The sequence below is a fragment of the Herpailurus yagouaroundi genome, unplaced genomic scaffold, assembly GCF_014898765.1.
Source record: "Herpailurus yagouaroundi ecotype Mexico unplaced genomic scaffold, PumYag 141, whole genome shotgun sequence".
NCBI lineage: Eukaryota > Metazoa > Chordata > Mammalia > Carnivora > Felidae > Herpailurus > Herpailurus yagouaroundi.
Genome location: NW_024412396.1, coordinates 71,243,335 through 71,252,089, shown reverse-complemented (window position 1 = coordinate 71,252,089; position 8,755 = coordinate 71,243,335).

The following is an 8,755-nucleotide window of genomic DNA, read 5'->3' as shown; positions in this document are numbered from 1 at the left end:
TTCTTTCTTTCTTTCTTTCTTTCTTTCTTTCTTTCTTTCTTTCTTTCCTTCTTTCTTTCTTTCTTTCCTTCTTTCTTCGTCTTTTTTTTTGAATCTGAAAATGTCATACCCTACCCTCACGCTTGATGGTTTAGGTACTGAAGTATTTTCCTTCGGAACATTGAGGCTTTGCTCTGTGGTCTTCTAGCTTCTGGAGTTGCCTTGAGAATGTCAATGCTATTATGATTCCTGATCTTTTGTACGTGGCCTCCTCTGTCTGTCTCTTTCTGGATGCTTTTAGGATCTCCTCAATCTTGGTGTCCTGAAACTTTACAATCATGTGCCCAGTACGGTCTTTTTTTTTTTTTTTTTTTTAATTCTATGCTGGCCTTTTGTGTCCAGCAGTCCCACAAAATTGTTTGGTATTATGTCTCTAATGCTTTCCTTCCCTGCATTCTATCCCATTAGCTATGGGGCACAAAGTATGGATGTGAAGTGAGCACGACAAAGACTGCAGAATCTCTAGCCCCCTTCCCTGTTGGAGACAGCACATTTGAGGGTTATGTGGGGGAATTTGGATAATCTCAGAGAAATATCTCTAGATTCAGACACTTGGTGGAGGGGCGTGCCCCCCAGAAATGGGGGGTATCTCCATCTGGCACGGCCTAATGGCAACGAGGAAAACCTTGATCTAACCCAGAGCTCCACAGCCCTGCCTATAAGGCTCCCCGTATTCCAATCGAATTGGTGGGAGGTGGGGTCTGAGCACCTGCATTTTGCCAGCTTCTAAGTGATTTAACAAGTGCCCAGGACTGAGAACCACTGGGCTACCCACTGGTCTTGTTTTTTGTTTTGTTTTTTTTAATTTTTTTTTTAACATTTATTTTTGAGACAGAGAGAGATAGAGCATGAATGGGGGAGGGTCAGAGAGAGGGAGACACAGAATCTGAAACAGGCTCCAGGCTCTGAGCTGTCAGCACAGAGCCCGACTCGGGGCTTGAACTCACGGACCGCGAGATCATGACCTGAGCCGAAGTCAGCCGCTCAACTGACCAAGCCACCCAGGCGCCCCCCCACTGGTCTTGTTTTATAGAGGCTGACCAGCTGTCTCATTAGGACTCTGACTTCTTGCAGGGGCTCTGAAATCTCAGGATTTTGCGACGATGATTCTTTGTTGTAAAGACGTGTCCTGGTGTTGGGTCTTAGCCAGGCTGAGCCTCTCCTTCTTCTTTTTTAAACATGTTTTATTTTTTGAAAGAGAGAGAGAGAGAGAACACGAGCGGAGGAGAGGGGCAGAGAGAGAGGGAGAAAGAGAGAATCCCAAGGAGGCTCTGTGCTGTCAGAGCAGAGACCAACGTGGGGCTCGATCTCACGAACTGTGAGATCATGACCTGAGCTGAAACCAAGAGTCAGATGCTTAACCGGCTTAGCCCCCCAGATGCCCCCAGGATGAGCCTCTTCTGGAGAGAGGGCATCGCTTCTGCTAGCTTTTCAGAGTCTCAAGATGCCCATCCCGTCTGGACTCTGGGGTATTCCCAGACCTTTCCACTCTTTCCCCAGCAAAGCAGCATCCCGCCTACCTCACTGGGGGCTTAGGGTTCTTAGCCAAACTTGTCTTGTGCATTTGAAAGGATTCCATCCCCAGGTGAGATCCAGAGACTCAGAGAGGGCTGTGACTTGCTCAGAGCTATCTGCTCTGAGATACAGACTCTAAGTCTGGGCTTTTCTACTTAACCCAACTTTCTCCATCATCATCCATTCATTCAACACTTACTGAGCTCCTAGGCTCTAGGCCAAGGGGGCCCTGAGAATATCCGTGATCAAAATGGTGGACCCGATGGTACGGTTGTTAGACTTACTCACGTCACATCTTCTTGACAGTGGGCTCAACTGGGGGTGGGGGCGGGGGGAGTTACTCTTATTGCTGGTATTGTATCAGACAGGAAAGGCACGCTGGAGGGGGCTGGGAGGTCCAACCTGCAGCAGCAGAAGCCACATTAACAATTAAGGTCCTGACTTTTATTCCACATTCAGCACATGAAATATTCAGGCACCAAGGAGATTGGTCCCTGATCTCTACAGTGAGGAGCATTGCTGTTTGTAGACCCCGGGCAAGGGCAGCACCCAAGACCTGGCCTGCGGGCACTGGGGGGTTGTGGGGGCTGGGCAGGTGTACCCAGAGGTCTCTGACATGGATGGGTCAGCTGCAGACACCCAAAGAACACCATGCCCTGAGGGTCCCAGAGAAGAAAGAGGTTTGTTCTCAACAAGTGTCCACTTGAGGGAAGCAGACAGAAACGACCCATCACAGGTGGGGCCACCAGCCTTCCCAGAGAACAGGGGTGATGGTCACAGGGATACACAGCCGGGCTCAACGACCAAGCGTCTGGGGCCTGAAATGTATCACCTGCAGTAAACCCTGAATTATCCTACAATGTTGCATTGTACCTGTGCACGTGTGTGAAAGCATCAGTTTGATAAACAGAAACATTTCAAATAAGTCACCAGTGTGTCAACCTGCTATACTGTTTCCTCTTCTATTTTTTTTTCTCCTAATATACTGGGCACCTAGAGTACGAAATTTGGCCTGGGTTTCTCTTGGGCTCCGAGAACCCAAGAAAGTAGGTGTGGAAAGTGCACGAAGTTTCACCCACCAGAGTGATAACATTCTATATACCCTGCTGGCTGGATTGTGAGTTAGCACCACCTCTTTGCATTTTTTTTAACTTTTTTTTTTTTTTTTTTTTGAGAGACGGAGACAGAACATGAGCAGGGGAGGGGCAGAGAGAGAGGGAGACACAGAATCCGAAGCAGGCTCCAGGCTCCGAGCGGTCCGCACAGAGCCCGACGCGGGGCTTTAACCCACAAACCGTGAGATCGTGACCTGAGCCGAAGTCGGACGGTCAACCGACTGAGCCACCCAGGTGCCCCTAGCACCATTTCTTTGGAAAGCAGTGTGGTATCACCTAGCCAAGCCGAAGCTGGGTATGCCGTATGACCCAGCCATGCGGGGTCTTGGTATAGACCCAAACACAGTTCATGTTCACATGCATCGGGACACATGTGCAAGAATGTCTATGGCAGCATTGCGGGTTCTAGCAGAAAACTAGAAGCAAATGTCTTTCAAGAGAGAAGTAAAAGTGATATATATACTCATGCACTGAATATTGGACGGAAGAGACTCTCAGCTCGGGGTGATTTTGCCCCCAGGAGCCATTTGGCAACGTCTGGGCGTACTTTGGGCTTTCACAGCTAGGGCTGGGGGTGCAATGGGTAGAGACCAGGGAAGCTGGTAAAGGTCCTACGACGTACAAGACAGCCCTTCTCTGCCCCCACAACAAACACATCCAGTCCAAGGAGTCACCTCCGCTGTGGCTGAGAAAGTTTGCTCCACGGCCATGCGAGTGAGTGAGCGAGGGCTACACGGGTCAAGGAAACCATGAGGGAGAAGCATGCGCTGCTAGAAAACCCACAAAGTGCAACACGGTTTCGATAAGGTCCACACTCATGAAAATCAGGCAGGCTATTGTAAGGGGGAGGCATAGCGCGCTGAAGGCACAGGAATAATCAACGCGACATTCAGAATTGTGGGTTCAGACAGGCAGCAGCCTGTGACCAAGAGGGGCCCTGGGGGCCTTCAAAAGTGGCCAGGGGCAGGGGGAGGTGGCACCGGGGTGGCTCTGTCGGTGAAGCGTCCGACTCTCGGTTTTGGCTCAGGTCATGATCTCACGGTTCGTGAGTTTGAGTCCTGTGTCAGGTTCTGCACTGACAGCAAGGAGCCTACTTGGGATTCTCTCTCTCCTTCTCTCTCTGCCCCTCCCTCCCCCCCCCCTCTAAATAAATAAATAAACATTTACAAATTGTCAGTAACTTCCAAAGCTGGGCAGTGGGCTGCCACGTGTCTTCTGTGTCCCTGTTGTAATATAAAATAGTTCCCTTTTTTGTAACCTTTTAAAAGACTTTGTTAAATTTGTTCTCAATGTTTATTTATTTATTTTTATTTTTTTTTAACGTTTATTTATTTTTGAGACAGAGAGAGACAGAGCATGAACGGGGGAGGGTCAGCGAGAGAGGGAGACACAGAATCTGAAACAGGCTCCAGGCTCCGAGCGGTCAGCACAGAGCCCGACGCGGGGCTCGAACTCACGGACCGCGAGATCGTGACCTGAGCTGAAGTCGGCCGCTTAACCGACTGAGCCACCCAGGCGCCCCAATGTTTATTTATTTTTGAGAAAGAGAGAGAGAGAGACAGAGCATGAGCAGGGGAGGGGCAGAGAGAGAGAGGGAGACACAGGATCCGAAACACGCTCCAGGCTCTGAGCTGTCAGCACAGAGCCCGACATGGGGTTCGAACTCATGAACCGTGAAAGTCAGATGCTTAACCGACTGAAGCGCCCCAAGAATAATATTTTTAAGTGTGTTGAGGTGAGAGGTAGTCCAGCTCCCCTGACTCAGTTTCCCTGATGGCTGAGCCTCCCTTCCTGCCTCACTCCTCAGGTCAATGGTGTGAGAGGATGCCAGGTGCTTGGGGTGGCGGGGGGGGGAAGGGAATTTCAGTGGCTCTGGCTGGGAAGGGAGGGGTGCGGACGCAGACACTTCCCAATTGGTCTCTAAAGGGACCTTCACCCTGGGGACCGATGGGGATCCATCTGCCCCGGTCTCTGGCTGGCCTGGTTTTGCAGCTTCCCAGCCTCTGCTGACCCTCTCTGATCCGCGCCTCCCTCGACGCCTTCTGTCACAGGCTCTCTATCAAACAAAAGTCTGGCCATGTCTCTCCTCTGCTCCACGCCTTCTGGGCCTCCCACGGCCCTCAGGTTAACCTTGAGGCTTTTGCCTGGACATGAGGCCCCCTGGGCTTCAGCTCCACCCGTCCCACAGAGACATCAGAGGTTCTAGGCAGCTGTCCCTGCACCACTGGCTTCCTGCTCCGGAGCAAGGTGAATGAGGCCACGTTCCCCTCACCCAGACCTCCCACAGCCGCCCTCCAGAGGCCAGTATCCAAGCACTCTGACTGGTGGTCCCAGCTTCTGTGCCGTTGCCTCACTTGTAAATGTGGGAGTTGAGACACTGCATCACTAAACTCTCATGTTCCTGAGGTTCCGCATTTTCTGTGCGGCTCCCATCCTCAAAGGAAGCTGGTGGCCACCCAGGGCCACACCCAGCATCCTTTGTGACCCAGTTTGCCAGGGGCAAGCGCTAGGTTCCTGGACAGCCCTTGTTTTATTGTACCTCAGTGTTGGCCTCTGAAAAATGGGTGCAAATGTCCTTATCAGAAGACTGTGCTCGTCCAGAGGATGGGAAGAACGTATAGGGAGAGGAGGCATAGCTCACCTTTCCAGAGCTTTTGCAAGAGTTCTGCTAAGTGCCTGACACTCGTCCTGTGGGGAAGGGCTTGGGGGAGAAAACTGCGGCTCAAAGAAGGTAAAAGAATGGCCTGAGGTCACCCAGCAAGTCAGCAACGGAGGCGCTGGGACGTGGAGCTAACAATCTGCAGTGACCTGTCGGCAGGAACAGCTGGACGGCTCTGACCCTGGCTGCCGTCCAGAGGCTTGGGGAGTCTCTGTGACTTGCGGAAGGCCTGCAGCGGGAGGAAGCGCCATGGTGGACGTGGTCCTGGCACAGGGCAGGCCCTCCGCATGCTAGGACCAGCGCCACAGTGAAAAGGATGCCCGAAGCCTCTGGTCTGGTCTGCTCTCCTCTCCGAGAAGGGGCAACTGAGGGCAGTAGTCTGCTGGATACGGGGCCCTCTTGGACTCAGACGGTGTTGGGTTCAAATCCCAGCTCATTTGCTTGCCAGCTGTGTGACCTGGGACAAGTGACTTCACCTACGTGAGCCTCAGTTTCCCCTCTTGTAAAATGGGAATGCGGGCTCCCACATAACAGGGCTGCAGTTAGGACTACAATCCACGTACAGCCCTAGCAGTGCTGGTACATGGAAAGTGCTCACTCGGGGCGCCCGGGTGGCTCAGTCGGTTAAGTGTCTGACTCCAGCTCAGGTCATGATCTCACAGTCCATGAGTTCGAGCCCCGCGTTGAGCTTTGTGCTGACAGCTCAGAGCCTGCAGTCTGCTTTGGATTCTGTGTCTCCCTCTCTCTCTGCCCCTCCCCTGCTCATGCTCTATCTCTCTCTCTCAAAAAGAAATAAAACATTAAAAAAAAAAGTGCTCACTTTATTGATAATAATTATGGTCATTTTTCCATGGGCCCTGATTTCTTAGGCATGGTGGCCTTTCAGCCCTACGTGGTGCCTTCCCCTGTTTTGGGGTCCCCCAGGGTGGGCAGAGAAGAAACCCCAGAGTCCGGCCCCAGACCCATCAGCCACCATCACTTGTGCTGGCCTGCAGAAACACTCAGCTGCCACACAACCTTCCCCTGGCTGTCCCGGAGTCCTTGGGTGTCTACACGCCTCTGTACTCCGCCCATGAATTCACGCGGTGATCCGAGCTTCGTGGAGACAAGCAAGCCGACAGGAACTCACATTAAATCCTCAAAGAGCTAATGACCCCCTCTTATAGAGTGGTTATGATCATCACAGGAGGGCTGGCCTAGAGTCCTGGCTCATACTGAGTACAGGGTAAGTGGCCGGTGGTGGTATTATTCCTGTTGTTGCTGTTGCTAACTATCAGCCCCAGGGAGAGGCCACACACGCTTCTCCCCGCAGCTCACAGAGCCCTCCGAACCCTGGCTCCAAGCCTCACCTCCCTCTGACACTCCCCCTTTCGCAGCTCACCATCACCTACTGCTGGGGTCCTGACTTATGTTGTTCCCTCCCCTGGGACTATCCCAACCCCTCCCCTCCCTCCTCCAAAATCTGGCAAACTCCTACTCACTCTTCAAGATTCGACTCAGGGGGCCTAGTTGGCTCATTCCGTAGAGCCTAACCCAGGGTTGTGTAGATGATTGCATATACACATGCTTTTGTGTATAAATTCTTACCTAATTATTCTATGTGTGTTCAGTGAATCAATGAACAAAAAGTGGCCTTGGGGAAGTCATTTCTCTTCTGGGGCTCAGTTTCCTTATCTTCAAAATGAGGGGCTCAGATTCAATTGGTCATGGGCTGACGGGTGGTGCATTCACTCAGCAAAAGCATAGCTCAAAGCTATGCTCCTTGGAGTCATCCTCTGCCCACCACCCCCTCCTGAATATCTACCTGGAGAGAGGGGTGGATGGGTGGGGAATAAAGGTCTGAATCTGGACCTCTCCAAGCACCTCCCCCCTTCCCTTCTCCACATATGGGCTAGAGTGAGCCTCTTAAAAGGTAAATCAGGTCATGTTGCCTGGTGCTAACCCCCCACTGCTTTCCCAGCTGCCCTAGAATCATGCATGATCTGGCCCCTCTGACCTCATCCCTCACCCCTTCCCTGGCCCATTCCCAGGCCCACTGGCCTTGCTTGGACAGGCCAGTAACAGGCCAACCCTAGGGCCTCTGCACTACTACTCCCTCTGCCTGGAGTGCCCTTCCCCCTTATCTTTGTCCTTTCTGCTCAGGTCCCGGCTTAGATGCACCTCCGGAGAGGTCCTCCTCGACCACGGGATCTAAAGTAACTGATTACCACTTTCTGTGACAGCAGCTGGTCCTAATCCCTACACAGCGCTTATTACAATCTCATGGTTATCTAGTGTTTATTATCTGCTCTCTACTCCTCCCCACAGAGTGCAACTTCCCCCCCCCCAGGGGGCAGTGACCTCTGCTGTCGTGCCCCAAAAAACCCCCCCCCCGCGGGGGGGGGGGGGGGGGGGGGGGTCTGAAACAGGACTGGTGTAGAGAAGGTGCTGGGTGCGCAGTCGTCCAACGAAGGGTTGAGCAACTGGAAATGGGGACATCAGTGGCTGCGCGGGCGCGCGCCGCAGGCCTTGGCGGCTCACAGTCGAGTGCGCGGGTTTTATCTCGTCGCGGGTCCCGGGGGAGGGACGCCCCCTCCGACCAGCTAGCAGCAGGCGCGCCGTAAACACGCTACGGGGACGCGAGGATAAAGAGACAGACTCACGGGCTGGCGGAACACCCGGGTGTCGGGCGAGGCTACCGGTGGGGAGGGGGTTCTGCGGCAGGCTCGGCGACCCCCCCGCCCTGGCGTTAAGGCCCCATTGGGAGATCTTCCTCTATCCTCTCACTGGTCTCCACCTCGGGAATTACGGACTCTGCCCTGAAGCCCGGGGTCTAGCGATCGGGTGGGCGGGGGAGTGGTGCTCTGAGCGCGTCTCCGGGCGGGGGGCAGGTTCCCGGTGCCCTCGCCCCCTCGGGGCACCGAAGGGGGTACAGACCGTGCTCCGAGGCACGGCCGGCGAGGCCCCGGCCCTCTTGGGGCTCAGACGCAGGAGCCACAGACCTGGGCTGGAGTGGAAACGCAGCCTCTGCAGGCTCCAGCAGGGGACAGGGGTGGAGATGGGGGCGGAGGAGTCGGGGGCTCGGAAGGGGACAAAGAGCCGCCCGGCCTCGGGGGAGAGCGACCTCCGAGTCAGAGTCCCATTGTTCGTCGTGTCTCCGACTACGCTGGACTCTGGTGCCCCCGGGAGGGAGAAGCGGAGCTGCCCTCCGCCTCTCGGGCATTTGTTTATTTGGGGCGGGGGAGGCCGGGCGGAGGACGCGGGCTTGGGAGGGGGCTCGGCGTCCATTTCCGCGCGTCTCCTTTAAGGAAAGCCCTGCCCTACCTTTCCCACCGTTCCCCTCCCCGAAGCCGTACCTGCATTTTAAAAGCGCCCTGTAGCCCGGGGATTGGCCGAGGCCGCGTCCTCCGGGCGCAGAAACTTGAACCTCCGGGAGGGGAGGGGGGGG